Consider the following 22,534-nt stretch of genomic DNA (forward strand, 5'->3'; position numbering starts at 1 on the left):
TGTTGTGAGACAATAGATGTAAACAAATGTGCAAAATTAACAGTGCTCTACAAATGTATCATTTTTACCATTATCATTAATATTTATGACTAGTCATTCATATTGATGGAAATAGTTCACTGTCATAATTGAGGAAAGGGAATTTTGCCATCGGCTTGTTTCTTTCTCTTCTGGAATTTTTCCCAGCCAGTTTAGGTGGCTTTCTGAGCTCAGACTCTTACCCATCAGAAACAATCAGAGTACAGAAGATGCAAATGTGAGATTTGTGTCGTGGTATACACTGCAGGATATGTGCAGAGCTGTTGAGCTCCAGTGAACCCATGAAGCTCACTGAAAACTCTTTGGCTTCTCCTTTTTCTGTTCCTTGTGTTCTGCCCTTTCTTAGTAACTGTTCAAATGCCCTTCTTGCATGTGCCCTGATACTGTCCTTTTCCTCCTTTTTTCTATATCCCCTTTTCCAATCTGATAAAGCCTACTGATATCAATGCTATCATCATGTACTTACCTGTACTTAGGTCAGCAAGACATTTATTACTTTTGAAAAATGAAAATTAAAGTTGGATGGAATTCTATAAAGCTGTCAGTTTTGGCTTTCAAAGCCAAAAATATTATATCAATATGCCTACTAAAAAGCATTGCTGAAATCTTATGCTAAACCAAGCATTTGTTTTACAACTGCAATCCTAAATTCTTTGGGACCATTTTCCCCCACATTTAATGTGTGTTCAGTGCTAATTTGGTTTATTCACTACAAATAAGACTGTCTTTCTCAGCATTTTGAAGATTCTACAGAAAGACCTTATGTCACTCATACTGCTGTACTATCATTACTACATCATCATGACCATCCCCAACCTACTTAAATATATCAATGTAATCCAAAAGGAAAATTGGTGGAGCACCACCATGCAGGGTCAAATTCTGGGCAAACAGTGACCTGACCCAAGGACTGATTATTTTAAAATTAATAATAGTGTAGTTCTGAAAATGAACAGTTTGGACCACTCACTCCATTTACAATACAAAATTTGGGTTTGTTCTTTATTGTTTATGATTGTGCCATTTTATTACAGTTTTTAGATGAGCAATTAAAACTCTTGAAAACTCTAGCAAAATCCAAAACATTATTTTGCCATCATGTTCTTTAAATGTCAATATCTTCATTCCTGTTCACAAATATTTTAATGGTATGATAACCTGTTGCCTCCTTTAAACATACATTTTGATACATTAAAAGGGATATTTGTATTACTTTCTAATGGTGCTTTTTCACCAAGGTAATACCTTTGAACCTAATTATTTTATGAAATATCATTTTAACAAATTATTTATATAGTATGTCATATAAGTCCGCTCACAGCCTTAGAAATGACCAACAGTCGTTGAATAGAATAGTCCATTACTCAGCTTGACAATGCAGTTTTGATACACATCTACACTGACCAAAGATTTTAGTAAAATTTTAAGAAAGAAAAATGATCTCAAAAAGAAGATGTGTTCAAGCATGTTTGGAATAATTTGGATTTGTTTTTCCACAAAGATTCATGTTTCCAAATCGTTTATTTGCTCCCATTCTAAAAACTTTAACAAATACTTGTTGCTCTTTGAATGTCTAGATTTTAACAGGATGAACTTCTCTCATTTTACTCTACTCTCAAAGGCAACATGCCGACTGCCAAGCACTCACCCACAAGGATACCTAAAACATGCATGCATATACTAGCATCTGGGCGAAATTTAGCAATCCCCATTGTGACACATTGCAAATGCAAGTGAAAGGAGAAACGTTCACTTTTGTGGGTTCCAGGCAACGACTCCAGTCTAAACACAGGCTGTTTCCTTCAAAACCACCCTCAACAACCTTCCCACAACTGCTCCTTGCCATGAAACAGCTACCACTTGCAGGATGGGGGGAGCAAAAATGGAAACAATCTGTTTAGTGCACTTTTCCAGAAAATTTCTGCTTTGAGACCTTAATGACACCATCCAAGTATTACCTGCAGTTGCTGTTTATGCATACTCATAGGTGGGAGATATGCCGATCTCTAGTTGAACAACAAAAATGCAGAGACACAATCCCATCCCTTGAATCGTGCAACTGCTTGAATTAATGTTTGAGAACACAGTCAATTTTTAAAATACGGGAACACAGAGTCCATTATGTTCAACTCACTTTTGTTAAAGAGGGCATGCTACCTTTAGTTTTCAGGTGTTGTAAGTCAAAGGAGAAATGCCACTTGAGGGACCCAGGTTCAGAAATGATAATTACGATGCTCTTGGATTAGGCCTCTGTAGCAAATGCAAGATGGCTTTATAAGCCCTGCCCAGCAGATAAACAATCTTTTTTTTTTATCTTGCCTGGTTCTCCATTAGCTCTGCAGCTCTCTTTAAGAGAGAAAAAATTATCTGATACAGAAATTTATGAAGGGAGACATTTGATAGGTGGATCACTGATGCACATAATCCAAAATGACAAATTTTCATGAAGTCACTTTTATTAAAATACTCCACTTATGTTCCATTATTGCCTATTTGCCTTCCTAGTTATATTTTTGCTTTTGTCAGTGAGTTGATTGAAACATGAAAATAGTCTTTTTATATATAAAACAAACATATCTTGTTAAAAAATAAAATCTACCACTTTATTTCCCCTACTTAATATGACCTTTCACAGATGATTTCTCTGTCTGATATGCATGGTCCTCCAAATTCTGTCCCATCATACCAGTGTTAGTAATAATTGAACAGTATTTGTCATCAGTGGGGGAAAAAATTAAGCTGTTTCCTGAGGTTTGAAAAAAATTGCATTGAGATCTTATTCGTGCCAAGTCTTCTGGATTAGATACTCAATTAAAGTAGTTGATGTAGAAAATATAAAATCTCACTCAACCTCTGTATTTTAATTTAGTTTTTGAATGCTATTTTATATATGTGAAATATAATGCAATACTTTTATTAACTCATTATTATTTTGTAGTTATTCAATTCAATCCATATAAAATAGAAATCTGGATTGCCATCTACATTGTATAAATAATCACCAAGAGTAGAACGAGAGAACAGTCAGGCTACCTGGGATGGGGTCAGTTTGTACTTAGGTTTTCCTCTGCCACCATCACCAAACTTTCAGTTTGCTTCTCCTTCCCCTCTATCCCCAACTCTTTGCTTCCAAGTACAGGAGATTCCTGGGGCTCTCAGATAGTTATTTTAAAAGAAAAAAAAAAAGTTCATTTTCTCTCAGAGTTGATAATGCCACTGAGAGGCACACATCCTTATATAAAAGAGAATATGAGTAAAAATGGATAATGTCCTACAAATCATACATAAGAGTTGAGGGCATGAGAAGTAAGACTGACAAGGGATGAGGAGGGGAAACTTTCAGGAAAGAGAGTGTCTAGGGCAGAGAAGTGAGAAATGAAAATGAATTAATAGGGAAGAGTGGAAGAAGGTTAATGGTGACCATATTTCAGCTAATGAATCAGAGACAATGTGTCATGAATGTTGATGCAAATCTTTAGTTATGTAGCAACTTACAGTTTACAAAGTACTTTTGCCATATTATCTCACTTGCTTTTCACTAAGGTTCCATGATATAGGCAGACGGGGTGTTACTAATCCTCACTCTGTAAATAAAGAGTTGGAGTGCCAGAGAAGTTTGGTGCCAATCCTGAAGCTCACACAGTAAGAAAGTGACAAGGAATCAAATGTTTATCCAACTCAGCATTCTTTCCAGCTGTGTGCCCCCCATATCTCAGGTTGCCAACGTCTTTACCAGATTCCCAGAGGAAGCTGTTTACTTCTGACCACGTCTTTCCATCAGGGTCCCCTGAAAGCATTGTTCAGGTAGATACTGAGTCCTGGGTTCCCCTGGAGGTATGTCCCACTAAGAAATTCTTGTCTGTGTTGTTTTACTGGTGCAGACAGCTCATGGCCAAGGCCCTCTCTGGGGATATCAAAACTCTCTAGGTCCAGGTTCAAAATCTTCCACACATTCTCTGTGTCCGCTTTTAGCCAGACACCATCACTATATGGTAGCTTTACCTCAAAGCTTCACTTAATGTATCAACCCTCAGAAGCACTTTCTGATCCCTTCAACTTGCACATCTGTCTTCTTATCTAAATCCCAGCCCAGCTCAATCCATACCTTCTGACCATGCTACGAAAAAAACATCTCTTTTGTAAACTTCTCTTATGCTTATTGTCTTTTCACTCATTTAGCTATGAGTCAGTCTGCATGTACCTTGAGATGAGTGTCTACGACTTATGCTTGTTTGATATCCCCTTCAGCAGGGAACCCACAGGCATTTAATAAATATTCCTTGATTGATAGATTTTGACCTCTGTCTCTACCTCAACAAAATGAAATATTATGGCTATATTTTAAGAGTTTCATAATAAAAATGATCATCAGCAGACATAATTTATCCTGATGTATTTCACAGTATTGTAGATATATTAAAGTTTCTCCTATCAAAAGCCTTTATTTTAATTTGTTTTTATCATTTTAGAAAGAGGCATTCATTCACTTCAGTTACCTACATAAAATTAGAACTAATCTACAGTTCTCTTTCTTGATCTCAAAGCAACCGTAGGTATGCTTTTATTTTTACCAATTTGATTGGAATTATCAACTTTGGGATTCATTTCTGATGAAAAATAACCTGAATCTGTAATATTAACTCTAAAGGAACTAAAGGGAATGTTTTATGTGCCTGTGGGAAGCTTTAACACTGTACAAATTAATTGCACTCATCTATAATCTTTCTGGGAGTTACGTATATGCAGGCCAATTGAATCATGAAATTAAACCTGAAACTATTCAAGTCACACAGACTATGGGATGATATTATCTCAGAATTACCTACTCCTCTTCATTAATCTATTGATAAAGTAAACAGTTTTATTATCTTCTGCCGCAGCATTTGTTTGTGGCAATAACTAGTTCCAAAATTTTTACTAAAATTAGATGTTAGGTTGTGATTCTTTATAATGAAATTTCATTCATCATTGAGCCAGTGTTGACTTTTGTGTTCTATATGCTATTTTATGCTATTTTAAGCTTGGGTAAAATTTCTGCCATCTATATTAGTTTCAGCAAATGAACAAACCACAAGTCTGTCCTGTTCTTCTGTATTATTTTAAGCTTAATGTTATTAGAAGCTATTGTGATTGGAGACAATGGAAATCATGTCCATAACCAATTCTGAAGGCAATAGGAAATTGAGAAAGTAGTTCAATAAACAGAAGCTTCCTCTGCCTTTTTAAAGAAAATTATATTTATGTGAGCAGGCTTTCTCCATATAATATAGTCTGCATGTTTAAAAGGCAATCATTTCCCCCAGTTTATTCACTTAAATGAAATCACTACTGCTCACAGTAGTGTTCCCTTGTCTTGCCCCATGTCAACACTCTGATGTATGGAGTTGGACTGAAAAAAGACAGGAAATGAAATTCCACAAGTGTGTCAGATTTAAAAGAGCAACTGGAGTTTTAAATAGCTCTCTTGATTTTTTAAGGATTTTTACAAGAGCAAACTACAGGGGGCAGCAAATATTAACAGGCTCCTAGGAGTGTGCTGAACCTTGGAATTAACAAGTGCTATTCGGCTCAACTTCTCTCTGAAGAGAAATGCCCAACTTTAATGTGAAATATATAGTTTTCTCGTTGCTTTAGCTTTATGATATATGCGAGTTAAATCTAGAAGGCTCTTCCTACCTGTCTTTACACAGTAAACTAAAGTCTGGAGGAGTGTCTCACATTTCAGCAGCACTCATTGTCTTCACCAAATTCTGCAATCAAGTGTGACGTGCTGAAGTGGCATGGATTAAAAACCTGGGATTATCTGAGCATTAAAAAGCGAATGCAGGGCACAGGAATTGCACACATATCAGGGAGAGGAGAAAGCATGCTACAAAGGACATTTTATTCTCGATTTTATTTATTCATAGTGAGTTGAAGTCTGTTGGACTTCCCTGAAAAATCTTCCACACTGTTTGAAGGTTCTATTATCTAAAAGATAGTTTCCAACTCTTTGGTGTATTTAAAATCAAACTCACTGTCACTGAATTTCCAAAGTAAAACTCTCAGTCTCTTTTTCAAAAGGACAGGGAGAGTGGGAACATATTATCCATTAATAGTGTTGAATTTGACTTATGTTTTTATTTTGGCAACCAAAAAGATAGAGAATGCCAGACCCTCTTGGAAGGGCTTTGATCTTATCCTGGTGTATCTTATAAAATAGTCGCATAGAGGCTTTGGGGAAAGTCTGAAAAGCAGAAAAGGAAACATTGTCATTCTTTCACCTAGCTCAAATCCCCATGTTTAAAAATATCTACAGCTGCTAGGAGGGTTGCAAAGTTCTTTAATTGGTGATTAATATAGTTACTAACACAGAGTAAGAGTACTGCACAAGACTTAAAGGCAGAAGTTGAATCAGTTTCCAAAGTAAAAAGTGAAAATATAAAGCTTGTGACAATATATATGTAAAAGACAGCACTGCATTGCAGTGAGAAGTGAAGAGACTCGATTCCTTTTTCAGTTTTGCCACAAGCAGATCTCTTGGGCTCTCTGGGCTCCAAATTGTTTGTTGTCTCTCTCTCTGTTGATTGGTGCCATCTACTATTTGTAATTCCTAATTTAAGTTGGTTCCTGTGTTCCTTTTTTGTGATGAAATATTATAAATTAACAACAAGGACATATCATAAAAACAACTATGAGCCCATCAACCAAGAGTAAATAAATGTTAATATGCCGTTTTACCCCAAAACTACTTTCCTTTTTCAAATGGCATTTTTACACACTTTGTTGCAATATAGCATATGTTCAGTTTACTAAATATTTACTAAGTGTACAGTTTAATGACTTTTCATAAGTTGAAAACACCTGTGCAACCAAAAATTAGATAAAAATATAGGACATTACAAGCATCATGTATGACCACATCTATACCCACTTACAGTTTCTAAGCAACCCCCAACCCCCACATTCTGACTCCTATCAGGATACACGGACTTTTGTTTTTATATAAATCATGCAATATGTATTTGTCAGTGTCTGGTTTCATTTGCCCAACCTTATATTTGCAAGGTTTATCCATACAGTCGCATGCAGTTGCAGACTTTTTTTTTTTTTTTTTTTTTTTTTTTGAGATGGAGTCTCGCTCTTGTTGCCCAAGCTAGAATGCAGTGGGGTGATGTTGGCTTACTGAAACCTCTGCCTCCCAGGTTCAAGCAATAATCCTGCCTCAGCCTCCTGAGTAGCTGGGATTACAGGCACGCATTACCACACCTGGCTAATTTTTTGTATTTTTAGTAGAAACAGGGTTTTACCACATTAGCCAGGCTAGTCTCAAACTCCTGACCTCAGGTGATCCACCCGCCTTGGCCTCCAAAAGTGCTGGGATTACAGGCATGAGCCACTGCACCTGGCCTAGATTGGTTATTCTTATTGCTGCCTGATATTCCATTGTGTGCGTGTCTTCGGATGTGTTTTACAGAATACAATGTGAGAGATACAATATGTTTGAGCTGTATATCTTTTCTTGTCTATTTTTTTTTTACTTCCACATATGCAGATGTATTCATTAATGGTATATAAAATTGTTCTGTGGGATTTGAATTTTTCATAAATAGTTCCTTACCATTCATACCATTCTACAGCGAGCTTTTCTTCCCTCAACATTGTGTCATAAATGTGTTTCCACTTTGATAGATGCATCCCTAGTCCATTTTAACTTCTGAAGAGTGGCCCAATTAATACACCACATTTTCAAATGTGTATCTTATTGATGGCCACTTAGGTTATATCTTCCTTGTGCACATGCATAAGAGGTCCCCCACTGCATACCTGGAAGTATGATTGCATCTTTACCACATTGTGCCAAAGTGCTCTCAAAGCAGGTGTAGCAAAAAGCCATAAGAGCTCTCACTGCTCCACACACTTGCCAACACTTGAAATTGTCAGATTGCTATTTGTTTGCTTGTGGATTGTTGGGTTTTGTCAATTTTCTGAGAGTGAAATGGTGTTTCTCTGATTACTGGAAATGTTGACCTTGAGCATCATGGTCCTTTCTTGGTCACTTCGCTTTCTGTTTCTCTACAAGCCTTTTGTTTTCCACACTCAGCTCCCTTCTCTACTCTCCCTTCGTATTTTGCAGGTGGCAACACAGATTTTTATCTCTTTCTGTCTCCTGATAATGAAAGGTGGCTGCTGCCCAATACAATGCTAATCCATTAAATGATAATCTGTTCACATCTTTTCCTTATTATCTCCAGGAACATGCTTTTGTTTTAACCTCTCTTGTCCCATCAGATTTTTTTCTCTCTTGGTCCGTTCCTATTTGCAAAACAAAACAAAACTCTTCAAATGTCTTCTATCATATATATTTTTTTCCTTTACTCAGCATCCTAATTAAATGTCTAAACTGTTCATCTCTTATCCACCATCAAACTTCTTAGAAAACTTAGTTTTTCTTCTCATATCCTGATGTCTCACTATAGTTGGATTCAACTATTCCACCGACATGGACGTCAAGATTATCAATGACATCTTAATTTCATGACTCACTTTATTGTCTTTATCTTATTTCACTTCCATAGACTTCATGCCTATACTCTCACACTTCCTTCCTTCAGTGAATTATCTGTGTGCTTTTATTTCTCTGGGTCTTTGCATGTCCACTACTTGGTAAAATCTTCCCTCCTCTCAACCTTGGAACTAGTGGTTCTTTCTTCTGAGCTTCCGTAGAACTTTGTCTACATATATACATACATATATATATACACATATACACACACATATATATATACACACTCATATATATACAGATATATATATACACTCATATATACACATATATATACACACATATATATACACATATATATACACACATATATATACACATATATATACACACATATATACACATATATACACACATATAAACACACATATATATACACACATATATATACACATATATATACACACATATATATACACATATATATACACACATATATATACACATATATATACACACATATATATACACATATATATACACACATATATATACACATATATACACACATATAAACACACATATATATATACACACATATATATACACACACATATATATATTCAACTTTGTATTATTATTATATTTATCCATAATAAGAGAGATTCTAAAGGATTTATATTTCTGCATCCCCAATGCTTAACACAGATTCTTGGAAAATGTTTGTGTCATGAATAAATAAATTGGGCAAGGATTTCTGTGGAGTCCCTTCCAGTTCTAACATAGTGGTTCAGAGTCTGTGATGATGAAGAAAGGTCCTCTTTCCTCCTGCACTGACTCCCCATATCCATCAGCACAAATGGCCTACTCCCTGCTAGAGAAGTCATATGCCAGAATCCAAGGAGTTCTACACTGGTCTGAACAAAATTTCCGTCACAAGCTGAGGAAAAGCAGCGTGGATGGAGGAGTTAGTCATACTGAACTCTCCCATGCTGTTAGGGCTGGGGTCAGCAGAGGATCAGAAGAAGCCCAGAGTGGAATTCTGTTTCTTTCCTTTCATCTCCCAAACCTCAAGCACAGAGAAAAGAAAAGCAGGAAGGGAGGGAGTAGAAAGGGGAGAGTATGTGAATGAATAAGAAGAAAACAAGCATTCATAAGGGGACGTTAAGAAGGGGAAGATAATCACAAGGATTTTTAGCCCACTCAGAAAAGCAGAGATAAAATTAAGCCTTATACAAGAGACATAGACGTTGATTTAGATCACCTAAATCTGCCCAACTCCACGACTGCTGGGATTCCCAAGGTGATTTTAAGCAGTCACAGAATGACTTTATTTTGCTTCCAGTGGTTCCTAGAACTCTGTGGCAATTCCTAATAAATGTTTTCAATGCATTTACTCATGGCAAAGGGCACCATTAACATATTACTTGGCCCAATTTTGCCATGTCAGGTGTATGAGTATATCCTGCCTCCATCGCTGCGTCCATTGCAGGGAGAAGAATTCAGGCCATTGTGTGGCTTTCCTAGTAAGAAGAAATTGCTGTTTTTCAGAATTATCAGTTGCTAATTTTGTATCAAATTGTACGCTGCTAACTTGTGCATATAACAAATGGCTCTTTAATGTATTAGCATTGTTTTTTAAAGATCACTCTTTTCCACGTATGTTAAAGAATGCTTACCTTAAAAAAAAAAAAAAATTAGATTGACCAGGCACGGTGTCTCACGCCTGTAATCCCAGCACTTTGGGAGGCCGAGGCGGGCGGATCACGAGGTCAGGAGATTGAGACCATCCTGGCTAACACGGTGAAACTCCGTCTCTACTAAAAATACAAAAATTAGCCAGGCGTGGTGGCGGGCGCCTGTAGTCCCAGCTACTCGGGAGGCTGAGGCAGGAGGATGGCCGGAACCCGGGAGGCGGAGCTTGCAGTGAGTGGATATCGCGCCACTGCACACCAGCCTGGGTAACAGAGGCAGAATCAGTCTCAAAAAAAAAAAAAAAAAAAAAAAAAAAAAAAAAAATTAGATTAATTCAAAGCACAGAAGTTCTGAGAGAGGTGTATGTATCCCATCTGTTCAAATACAGGGGCTAATTGATTTTCCAAAGACCTTGATCCTTATTTTTAAAGTGATACAATTCACTTCAAAAACCCCATGACTTACTTACACTTTAAAATGATAAAGCTTACCTCATCAGTAATCCTAAAAGGCAGTTGAACCTGGTCTATGACTGAAAAGGCCTCTTTTGCCCATTTCCTCTTTGAGACAGGCAGCTGCTGAACGTCGCCTTCTCACGCCCTCATTTTAGCCTGCTTTCATGATGAAGTAACAAATGAAAATAGGCAATTATAATAGCACCTTGCTTCCTAGAGACCAATGCTTTTGGAAAAATAGATGTACTGTATAAATAGCAGATAGATTATCTGCTTGCCTACAGTGGTATGGAAGACAAGACTCTCTCAAAGGAGAGAAAAGTAAAATATGCCACAAAATAGGAAGAAAATTTGTTCTAGGAATGGATATATTTAAGGGAATCTGAAAATATCTGTCTAATAAGTACATTAAAATAAAGATCTTTCCATGCAAAGGTCCAGGCTACCTTTTGTTTAACATACACTTTTTCTAACCACATTGATTCAGCCCTGACCCAAAAGATGAAGTCTAGCTGGTGAATGGTTCTGTGTCACTTGCGAGTCTTCAGGTGGAGACAAGGGGAAGCGCTATGAATTTATGAGAGGTGACAAGATTCTTGCCTGAGGCCAATAGTTTCTTACACTTGTACACATCCAGATAGAAATGTGAGATGGAAAACAGTAGTATCTCTTACTTCCTAGCACATTAAGCCTGGAAAAGAAACTGTTTCCTGATGTATCTAGGTAATGTTACCCTTCTGTATTTTTCATTCTCAATCCATTTCATTTGAATTGCTATGCAAGTCTTTTATTGTAGCCCTTGATAAAGGGCATACACGCCAAGTTAGATATTTATATATTTTTGATGGGAATATTCTGAGATATATTTATTTTGATCATATATCTAATTCAAATATAGGCACTGTGAAAAGGGAACACTTTTACACTACTGGAGGGAATGTAAACTAGTACAACCACTATGGAAAACAGTGTGGAGATTCCTTAAATAACTGAAAGCAGAATTACCATTTGATCCAGCAATCCCACTACTGGGTATCTACCCAGAGGAAAAGGAGTCATTATATGAAAGAGAAACTTGCACATGCCTGTTTATAGCAGCACAATTTGCAATTGCAAAAATATGGAACCAACCTAAATGCCTATCAACCAACAAGTGCATAAAGAAAATGTGGTATATATACACCATGGAATACTACTCAGCCATAAAACAAATGAAATAATGACATTCACGCAACCTGGATTGAGTTAGAGACCATTATTCTAAGTGGAGTAACTCAGGAATGGGAAACCAAATATCTTATGTTCTCACTTATAAGTAGGAGCTAAGCTATGAGTATCCAAAGGCATAAGAATGATACAATGAACTTTGGGGACTTGGGGGAAGGGTGGGTGGGGGATCAGGGATAAAAGACTACACATTGAGCACAGTGTACACTGCTCAGGTGATGAGTTCACCAAAGTCTCTGAAATCATCACTAACGAACTTATCCATGTAGCCAAAAACCACCTGTGCCCCAAACATTACTGAAATAAAATAAAAAATTTTAAATATATATGGGCCCTGAATTAGGCTGGGTGATCTCAGTGTATGATTTGCTCATTATTCATTTATTTATTAACACATATCTGTTATATTGCCTACTATGTGCCAGGAACTTTGCTAGGAGCTGAGAATTCAGGGGTGAACAAGACATACATATTATGCAATTTCTCTCTCTTTCTCTCTCTACTCTCTCTCATTCTCTTTCTCACTCTCATTCTACCATCTCTCTGTATTTCTGGTTTTAGTAAATATCATCTTCAAAATCATCCAGATGCCCAAGTCAGAATCTGGGAAGCCATCCTAGACTAAAGCTTTCTCCTCCTGTTCATTTCCCTGCAATGAATTCCTTGGTTCATACCCTCTTGGGTTTCTGCCTGGAAAACTGCAATAGGAGGGACACAGGTCTAATAATAGATGGGCAATGAATATCCTTATTATTTAATATCTTGAGCAACAAATAAATATTTTACATTCAGTATTACAGTTCATCTTCCCAATAACCTTATAAGGAAAGGATATTACTGCCTCCATTATACAGATAAGGAAAATAAGGCTCAGGGTGGTTACATAAGCTGCTCTGGGCCTTCAAGTTAATAAGTACAATAACCTTGGTTTGGATGCAAGATAGTTGGACTCCAAAGTCTGTGTTCTCTCCACTCTGTCACATGCTTTGCATGCAACATGCTATTCCCTGATTGTGTTTCTCACTCATGACGGTTCCCAGGAGAAACATCTTCACACCCACCATTAGCTCATCCCTCTGAGGTGATATTTTATGGCTAAGGTGAAGCACCACAGTTAGAAGCAGCCATAAAAATAACCCTCAAGGTGAAGCACTTAATCTTGGAAGAGTGAATTGTTAGGTTGTAGTCTGGTACTGTTGGGAAACCTTTCATAAAAGCCCCTCTTATGAATTTTGGTTTCACACGAGGGAGACAATGTTGGTCATCTTTTTGTTTTCTTTGTCTAAAATCTATATGGGACTAGAGGAGTTTATTTCATGTTACCTTTTTAGTCAAGGCAATGCCTGAAAAGCATATCTACCTTGAATTTAGTGGTAAGAAAACCATTGGGTGAAGGTATATCTGGTATGCTTTCAAGTATCCAGATTATATCACCCAATTATATAATAAATGTAAAAGCACTTTTAAAACTATAAATAGCCATGTAAATGAAAGGTATTACTGTGTTGGTACATAAACATAGACTTTCACATAGTACTTGATGAGCACTCTTGTTTTGTTGTTGTTTTTCCACTTTTCAGAAGTAAGATGATCTCACTTGGAAGTTCCACTGTATGCTTGTCATTTTGTGTATGTCATGAAGTGATGAGCACTCTTTAAAGAAAGCAAAAGGAAACTAATACCACTTGATTATTCTGTTAAAGAGTGAGAGTAATTATTCTTCCTTTTAAATTTTCACATTGAAAAACGCAGCTATTTGATTTAAAATCCCCACGTTTGTGGGTATATATAATGAATTTCCTAATGTGTTTCACATTAAATGCACTGGAAGCTGTGGTTTTCCAAGAATTGAGATGGTTCTTCCTGTAAGTTCCAGTGAGGAAACATAAGACTTGACATCAAAGCGCTGATGTGTTTGCATACATTGCTGAAAGTGGCGGGGAAATAATCATAGAAGGTGGACACTTCTGTGGATTCTAAAGTTTTAAATGGCAATTGCAAAACTGAGTGACATATCAACAATTGAAAACTCTTAAAGAGGTAGTTTTGTGTTCTGCAAGTGTAGATTTCATTACTGCTTCCTTTGAAGTAAAAATCTCATCTCTTTGTAACTAGGATAGGTTTTGAAGAAACAAAACTTCAAGAGCTTTAGATGGGCAATAAAAAAATGTTGTAATCTCCTACAGGAGAGATGTGATTTATAGGGCAACATATTTTTTATGACACATTGATGTTTGCAACAGACCAGGCCAGTAAGTAAGAAGTTCAGATTTAAAAGGAAAGAGTGGTGACATAACTTCCCTTTACAGGTGTCATTTGGCTTAAAACAACTTTTGCTCACCCAGTGACTGAATCATTTTGGATCTGTACAAGTGGGGTTTGTATAAAAATTGTTACTTCTTCCACCTATGTGCAGGAGCCAGCATCTCACTGCCACGATGGTTTTTAATGAAATAGGAATAAAATGATCTGTGCATGTCTGTGTTTGACAGTGGCCTTAAACCAGTCTTGGGGGTCTCAACCACCTAGGTCTCTGCCGTGAGATACTCACTTTAAGAAGAGGCAACAGAAAATAATGGTTAATAGCATGCGTTATGGAGTCTGACAAACCTGGGTTCAAAAGCCACTTTTGCCTTATAAGTACTAGATGATGTGGCCTTGGGCAAGTCACTTACTGAATATTTCTGTACCTCAGTTAACTCACATGTAAAATGGGGATAAGAAAGTCACTTCAGAAGATGATTTTGTGGATTGAGTAATGCCATATGCTTTAAATGCTTAGCCCAATGTCCAGTGCCTAGGAAGTAATCAGTTAAGCTTCATATTATTTTTTAGTCATTTACAAAATATTTATTCAGTATCTACCATGAACCGAACAAAATAGAAATGCAGTTTGTGTGTGTATATCTTCCAGGAATGAAGCATGGCCTGACAACGCCTCTGTATTATATGGAAATGTATAATTAGAGTTTTTAAGCATTTTTTAACCACCAGCACATTAGCAAACAACAAACACTATTGCACGGTGCAGTTTGTTTACTTGGCAAAATGTAGATAATGCAGCTGCTTCACACAACAGTCAAGGGGTAGGGGGTGCTGACTGCAGAAAAAATTCAGCCCTAGGACTATATTTAGTTAGAATGTGACATCATTTTAAAACTTGAATTATTTAAACCATACATTTTAAATGTTTGTTATTTAAGAAAACTTGAGAAATCAAGTAAATGTCCCCATTCTTCCTAACTGCATTTAACCAACTAGAACTTAAAACAAAAAGAGCTATAAGGTAATTAATTTCAAAATCCATAACATCTATATCATGACATGGCTATCTGGGTCAAAATCTATGTCCTGGAACATAATAACCATATGCTATAAAATATAATTTATATAACAGCATAGGCCAATAAGGTGAGTCTCCATGCTGTCCACAGACATTAGCATTATGAAAGGGTTCCCTTTCATAACTATGGCAATTACATAGTTAGTGAAATACCATTAAGCATATCTTTTCATGTGTAGTTATCCCTGTGTCTATATGACACTGAACATCTGTAAGAAAATCAAAAATTTCAGTCAGCCCTCCAGATGTCCCCAAATATCAATATGTCTGGCTTATGAACAAAGCAGCTGGACTTAAGTTTTTCATTTCATTTTCTTCCAGATGTTGGTGTCTTGTAGACACAAATCTCTTTTTGAGTTCTTTCCTACCAATCATCTTTGGGATTATAACCAAATTACTAAAAACCAAAAAGGTGTGTCATAGTAAATATTTTTCTTCTGTTGAAGGATGCAATTCACCAAAAATCTGCTAGGTCGTATATGGATGCAAGTTGTTAAGAATGTGGCAGTGAAAAACTTAACACAATTAAGCGTGTGGAAATAATTTGGCTCTAGAAATAAAATGTTCCCTATGTTCATAATTATAGAAAGCATTTGATCCGACATGGGTACATTCAGGTTTTCTAAAGACAGAGGCAGGCCGGGCACGGTGGCTCACGCTGATAATCCCAGCACGTTGGGAGACCAAGGTGGGTGGATCGCCTGAGATCAGGAGTTCAAGACCAGCCTGGCCAATATGGTGAAACCCCATCTCTACTAAAAATACAAAAATTAACCAGGTGTGGTGGCAGGCACCTATAATCCCAGCTACTAGGGAAGCTGAGGCATGAGAATTGCTTGAACCTGGAAGGCAGAGGTTTCAGTGAGCCGAGATCCCACCATTGCACTCCAGCCTGGGTGACAGGAGCAAGACTTGGTCTCAGAAAAAAAAAAAAAAAAAAAAAAAAAAGAAGCTGTGTGGTATAATGGAAAGACACAGGTATTGGCATCAGAAAATCTTGAACATGAGTTCAGATTCTGTCCTTTACTTGTGGCATTGTGAGCCTTAATTTCCTCTATGGTAACCAATCATCTTAGTTTGCCAGGGACTCTCCCAGTTTTATCCCTAAACATCCCATGCCCTGAGAAACCCCTTAGTCCCAGGAAAATGGATGATTGGTCACCCTAATCCTCATCTATAAAATGAGGGTAATAATAACTTCCTCGCAGAGTTTTACTGCAGAATGGCGAATAAGTAAAGGACCTAGCACAGCCAAGAAGAGTAGGGTCTCCAAATGGGAACTATTATCATCATTATCAATCTCATTCACATTTCCTATTCTGTTTCCTCTCAGAGCACAGGCTTGTCTGTTTCCATTTTATTCAACACAATCAGCACTTCACTTGCACTATCATAGTCATGCTAATTGATTCCATCCCATTCTCAAAAGCACTAAATTTCTACATTGTATTCCCCCTCACTGATGGTCATGAGCTTTACATCATTCTCACTGGAATCCAGGAGATAACTTTTTGTTTCCTACCATGGAGACTTGATATATTTCTATAATCCAGATGTGCAGTATGTAACCTCCAGTGCCCACAGCAAGCCCAACACATAGTGGGCCCTCCACAGATACCTGTGAAATGAATGAATGGTTCATAAACAAAGAATAGAAAACTACAGGTGAGTTATGGCAAATCAGTCGAGTAAACATCAAAATGTAGCCCTTCTCTTTGCTACAAACTCACCTTTCTATCGTGGATTTCAATTTGCCTGCTGCAGAAACATTGCTTACTATCTTTCAGAAGTCAACTAGCTATATTTCCTTTCCAGAACAGAAACTTTCGGAATAGCTAGTCTAGTCTGCTCCCTCCCACTCTCTGGCTCCATAGCGCCTTTTGGTTCCCTGATTGCTCTTCTGCTATGTTGAGGCCTCCACCAGCCATGTCTAGTCTCATCACTTAGTCCAGCTCCAAACTCAAAGAACATTCTCTTGAATTATTTAGATTTTTCTCTTCACCTTATTCTACCTTCTGGGTTACTCATTTTCCTGTGCCTTCCACTTCAACCCAGTTGTACTCCTGCTTCCAGGCTTCCCAATGCCTGCAGTCTCAGAAGTTAGACTAAATAGCAACAGGCAATCGAGCATCATCCTTTTCCTTCTCTGTCTTGCAACTCAGGACTCACCTTCTCCCAGTTTGCCCTAATAGGTCTCATCCAATGTTTAACCTGCCATGACAGTCTCAGTATAGCCATTCCCTCAGTGCTGGCTGAAGGAATCAGATGGAGCTAGGTTTTGAATAAGTACTGCGTTTCCTGCAGCATGACATTAAATGACTGCTTTCATATTCCCGAACCGCAATTACTCCTTTGGTAAAATGGGGATAAGAATTGTACTTGTGATAAAATGGGAATAAGAATTATGGAAAATAAATGAGGTAACATAAGGCTTGCCCATGAAAATTCATTCACTCCCATTCGTCCCAATACTCTTATCATTTCTAATAGTGTCTCTCTTCACTTTCTTAAAATTCTGCGGGAGAAAATAATTGTGAAGATTCTTGAATGTATATCCCCAAATATTTTGCTCTGCCTTTGGTAGGCTCTAATATCCATTACTGGACTGGCTCCAGAAGGGATACAGAGGTCCACTCTGTTAGATCTGGGTTGGGAATGGGATTAGGACCAAAGCATTCAGGTGGTGCAAGTGATTTGAAAAATGAAAATACAAGACCTATATAAAAGAAAGTCCTCAACGGGGTCTCTTCAGAAGCACAGGGGAGAAAGAGGAAAGCTTACACTCCTGACCTCTCACCTCAGCATTTTTCTTCCTTCCACTTTCAAGCAGTGAATAATCAACATGTCAGAGTGCATTTAGATCTAAATCCAATTAAGTCTGACCTTAGGGATAGTTACTCATAGTTCCCAGCAGGTGTGTGTTTGGAAGAAATTGTCATCTCTGCCCTTTGTTCAATTTTCAAATTACCCAAGTTTATGGTCCTGACTGATTAAGTCTAACAACACTGGCCAATGAATGTCTAAGGAGAACAGCTGCTGGCTTAAGTGTCTAGGCATTTGTGCTGAGAAGGATTTTAAGAAAGAAATCACCTCTCTCTACTTACTCCACACAGAACAAATCTAGGAGTTGAAAATATTCTATAGCTTTCATCTAGACCCTTAGGATAGATGCTATCATAGTTGTTAGCCCATGGTTAACATTATTTAACCACCATGGCCACTGGTATTATCGTTTGTGCAGTGCTCTGCAAGATTGTTGTGAGAATTAGAATTAATATGTGTAATCCAATTGGCACAATACCTGACACATAGTAGATACTCAATTAGTGGTACTGATTATTAATATAATTGGTATTATTAAGGCATTTGACAGGAATTTCAAACAGCAGACCAGTATTCACTGTGGGGGAAAAAAAGTATGTGTGGGTATGCAATGTATGTGCAAGTGTGCATGTATGATTTTGGCCAATTTTCACATGTATCCTCCATTAATAGCGCCTATTATTTTAGATTGACTTCAGAAGTCATGCTCTAAAATACCTTTTTTTTTTTTTTTTTTTTTTTGAGACAGAGCCTTGCTCCGTCACCCAGGCTGGAGTGCAGTGGTGTGATCTCGGCTTATGGCAACCTACACCTCCTGGCTTCACCTGATTCTCCTGCCTCAGCCTCCTGAGTAGTTGAGACTGCAGGCACCCACCACCATGCTCGGCTAATTTTTATATTTTTAGTAGAGGCGGGGTTTCACTATGTTGGCCAGGCTGGTCTCAAACTCCTGGACTCACATGATCCACCCACCTCAGCCTCCCAAAGTGCTGGGATTACAGGCATGAGCCACCACGCATGGCCCTCTAAAATATCTTAATCACAGTCCCTCAGTTTGGTTTCTGTTGGCCATAGGAGGAGAAAGATGCTACAAATGTGAGTAGCTATGAAGGTTCTGAACCTATAAAGATTCTGGTTCTCTGCTAGGTACTTTTCACACATTTTCTCAGCTATTTCTCTACTTTTGTGAGGATCAGAAGACCTGGCTTCTGGTCTCAGCTTTCCCTGCCTACAAAACTGTGGTCTACAACAGATTACTTCGCCGCTTGGATCTGTAATTTTGCAATCTGTAAAACAAGAAGATTGGATTGGACCATTTTTAAGATCCTTTCCAAAGCTGTAAGTTTAAAGTGAGATACTATAAGATCAATATAAAAATACATCTAATCCAGGAGAAATGAAATGAAAGGAACGCCACTCTGTTTTTAGTCAATGAGTCAACAGTATTTCTTTGGGTGTTCATTCTTCTAGATGCTATAAAGGGAAAAAGGAAAACAGAGAAGACCCTGGTGGTTCTTGCTCTAACACACTTTTTCCAGACTGCTTTTATCTGCTCTCTGGTTGACTTCTGAGACATGATCCTCAGGACTCCAGAGCTCTTCTCTTCTCCACTTATTTTTCTACCAGCCTGTTTGACAACAGTCAGCCCAATCCCACCCAGCAGGAAAAAACATGGTTCTTGGTGAGAAAGCTAAATGGCACCTTCCTTCTCCTTTCCTTCCTCCGAGTAAGAAGACAGGAAGAAGCTCATTAAGAATCCAGAAGAATGTCTAGAAAGGTAACTGAGGATCTCTCTCCATTAGAGGAATGACAAAACTGCTACAGAGAAAACTATGGCTGGATGAGTTTTTAGATCTCTGTGACTGTCATTCTTTTTCTCCGCTGTTTCTTCCATTCTCTGGTCAATTCTGTTTGTCCTTAAAATGCAGGTCTTGAAAGCTTTTAAAAACTCTGTCTCCAATGGCCCCACCTCTCACTCTTTCCACACTTTTAGAAAAACACGTACATTGAATTATGGTTAGTTGTCTGTATGCCTGTCTTTTACTTAAACTTATACCACTGTAAATATATCAGTACATTGTGATGTATAGTAAACCCCTTCCATTGTCTTGTACAGAAAGAACTGTACACTACATTGTAATTATTAACAGAAATCTTGTAAAAGGAAGATATTCGCATGTTTGAGAGGAAAAATGTACATAACTTGAATAAAGCCTAATATGTCTGACCTAACCAAATGGATATATTAGAAGTGAGTTCCTTACAAAAATATTCATGGAAAACTTCTTTTAAGACTAAGTTTTCCTATTGGTTATTAATGGGAATTTCTAAAGATTTGACTGATATACAACTTTTTAGGAATAATATCTGTCACTAGACTGTTAGTTCTGTGAGACCAGGGAACAAATACATTTGATTTCTTTCCCATTGTATCCACAGTGCCTGGAATACAGTAAGTGCTTAATAAATATTATAGGCAGAATGTATAAATGACAGAAGAAATGAAGAATTAAAAATCCCTGCTGCATATCAGAAATTACCTTTGAGGCCAGGTACGGTGGCTCACACCTATAATTCTAGCACTTTGGGAGGCCGAGGTGGGTGGATTACTTCACCTCAGGAGTTCGACACCAGCTTGAGGAACATGGCGAAACCCTGTCTCTACAAAAAATATATACATATATTTTTAATAAGCCGGGCATGGTAGTGTGCATGTGGGAGGATGGCTTGAGCCCAGGAAGTTGAGGCTGCTGTGAGCCAAGATTGCACCACTGCACTCCAGCCTGGATGACAGAGTCAGACCCTGTCTCAAGAAATAAAAAATACCGTAGAGATAATATTATAGGCAAATGAAACCAACTACATTAAAATATTTTAATTCTATTTATTTGTGCTTGGATAAATGTGTTGTTATACATATGAATAATCACTTCTTGCTCATGCTCTAAGATGAGGAATAACAGCATGAGTTGGCAAAGGGAAAAAAAAAGTGCAGTATACCTGGTCTATTTGCTTGTTTGCTTGTCTTTGCAGTAATGTAATGTTATTTCATTACTCCCAATAGGCACCCTCAGATTAAACAGTAATAGTTAGCTCTGAACATTTAGAATTTTACTCAATAAAAATAATGGCGTTAAAATCAGTAAGGAGGAGTTGATCGTATGCTGTGCTTCATCATCATCTTCGTGAAAGAAAGAGAAAAGGTAGAAGCAAGTGCCTGTAGATTTCCACAGGTAACACTAAGGGAGGATGCGCCAGACCTAGAATCGAAGCCTTCCTCAGAAAAACCAACTTGAGAGAGGATCTAAAATCCCTTCTTATCTCTCAGACAGTTGCCATTTATATGCTGTTTATTCGGTGATTATAAACATGGCTGCCCTCCCAGCTTATATCAAATATCACTAGGTAAATAACTGGCAGAATATACTGTGGGTTTTCTCAGGGCTATGACTGAGAAAAAAATGCCACCTTTGTTTCTTATGGTTTAGCTACTTTTCACCCAGGAATCCCTGAGCTGTTATTTGAAAGGCTACATTTCAGACCCCACAGCAAACATAGGATGTATGTTTTTCTGTAAACAGGGTAACAAGTAGATGGTTGAAATGTTTAAATTGAAAACTCTGACTTAAGGAGTCAGGGAGGGAGACGAAAAAGGCTCACTTTCTGCCCAGAGGTTGCTCGTTTTCTGTGAACTGGAAGGATCACTCTTCTCTCCTTACACATTTTAGTGTACCTAGAAACACGTGTGGGGTGCTTAGAGCAGTCTCAGGAAATGGATGACTGGACACTTGGCTTCCAGATTTGGTCCAGCCTCTCTCCGTTTGTGTTTCTATGAGTAAAGTTGAGGCAAACCCTAATGAGCTTTCCCAATGCAAGGCTGTTATGCCAAATGGAAAGCAGTTAGCAGGAACACTAAGATCCAGGATTCTGTTTCAAATCATTAAAATTAAATAGTATTCTTCCCTCCAAAACGTTTAAGATATTTTGATAAATCTATAATTCACAATTGGGATAGGGAGTAGACATTAATCATAAAGGGACCTCCAATACTAAAATAACAACCAGGACTCACTGCCACTGGCCAATGAGCTCCATGATAATGGGCCAGCGATCTGACTGTGTCTTTGTTTTCTCATCATTGTGCTTCTAGTGTTTTGCAGTGCCTACCAAGCTCAGTGGACATTTGAGTAAATGCATGAAGAAAAGTATGAATGAATGAATGAAAAAATGAATGCAGAGCCAAGCCTATTGGGCCCAATCACATTGTGTGGTCAGTACTCATTACTAACCCTCTCCACTAATGCTCAGCACATTTATTTTCTGTGAAACCAGGATAACAGGAACAATGAAATAGCTTTGAAGGAGATTTCCCATCAGTGTCTCGATCACCCATCTCTCAGCTAACAGATCTTATTTTCCTGAGCTCATGCTGGGCCCAAGAAAAGACAACATACGCCTATAGATACT

General features: G+C 37.7%; 1 protein-coding gene and 1 non-coding gene across 38 annotated transcripts in view; one reads left to right on the top strand and one right to left on the bottom strand.

Annotated features, from left to right (window-relative positions):
- Positions 1-22,534, top strand: part of PTPRD (protein tyrosine phosphatase receptor type D) — a 2,309,829-nt gene that overhangs the window by 1,720,141 nt on the left and 567,154 nt on the right. The gene's annotated exons all lie outside the window — the stretch shown is intronic.
- On the bottom strand, positions 13,473-13,544 carry LOC112204458 (small nucleolar RNA SNORD27). The gene has a single exon (XR_002938102.1). It is a non-coding gene; the product is annotated as a small nucleolar RNA SNORD27 (small nucleolar RNA).

The sequence above is a fragment of the Pan troglodytes genome, chromosome 11 (assembly GCF_028858775.2).
Source record: "Pan troglodytes isolate AG18354 chromosome 11, NHGRI_mPanTro3-v2.0_pri, whole genome shotgun sequence".
In the NCBI taxonomy this organism is placed as follows: domain Eukaryota; kingdom Metazoa; phylum Chordata; class Mammalia; order Primates; family Hominidae; genus Pan; species Pan troglodytes.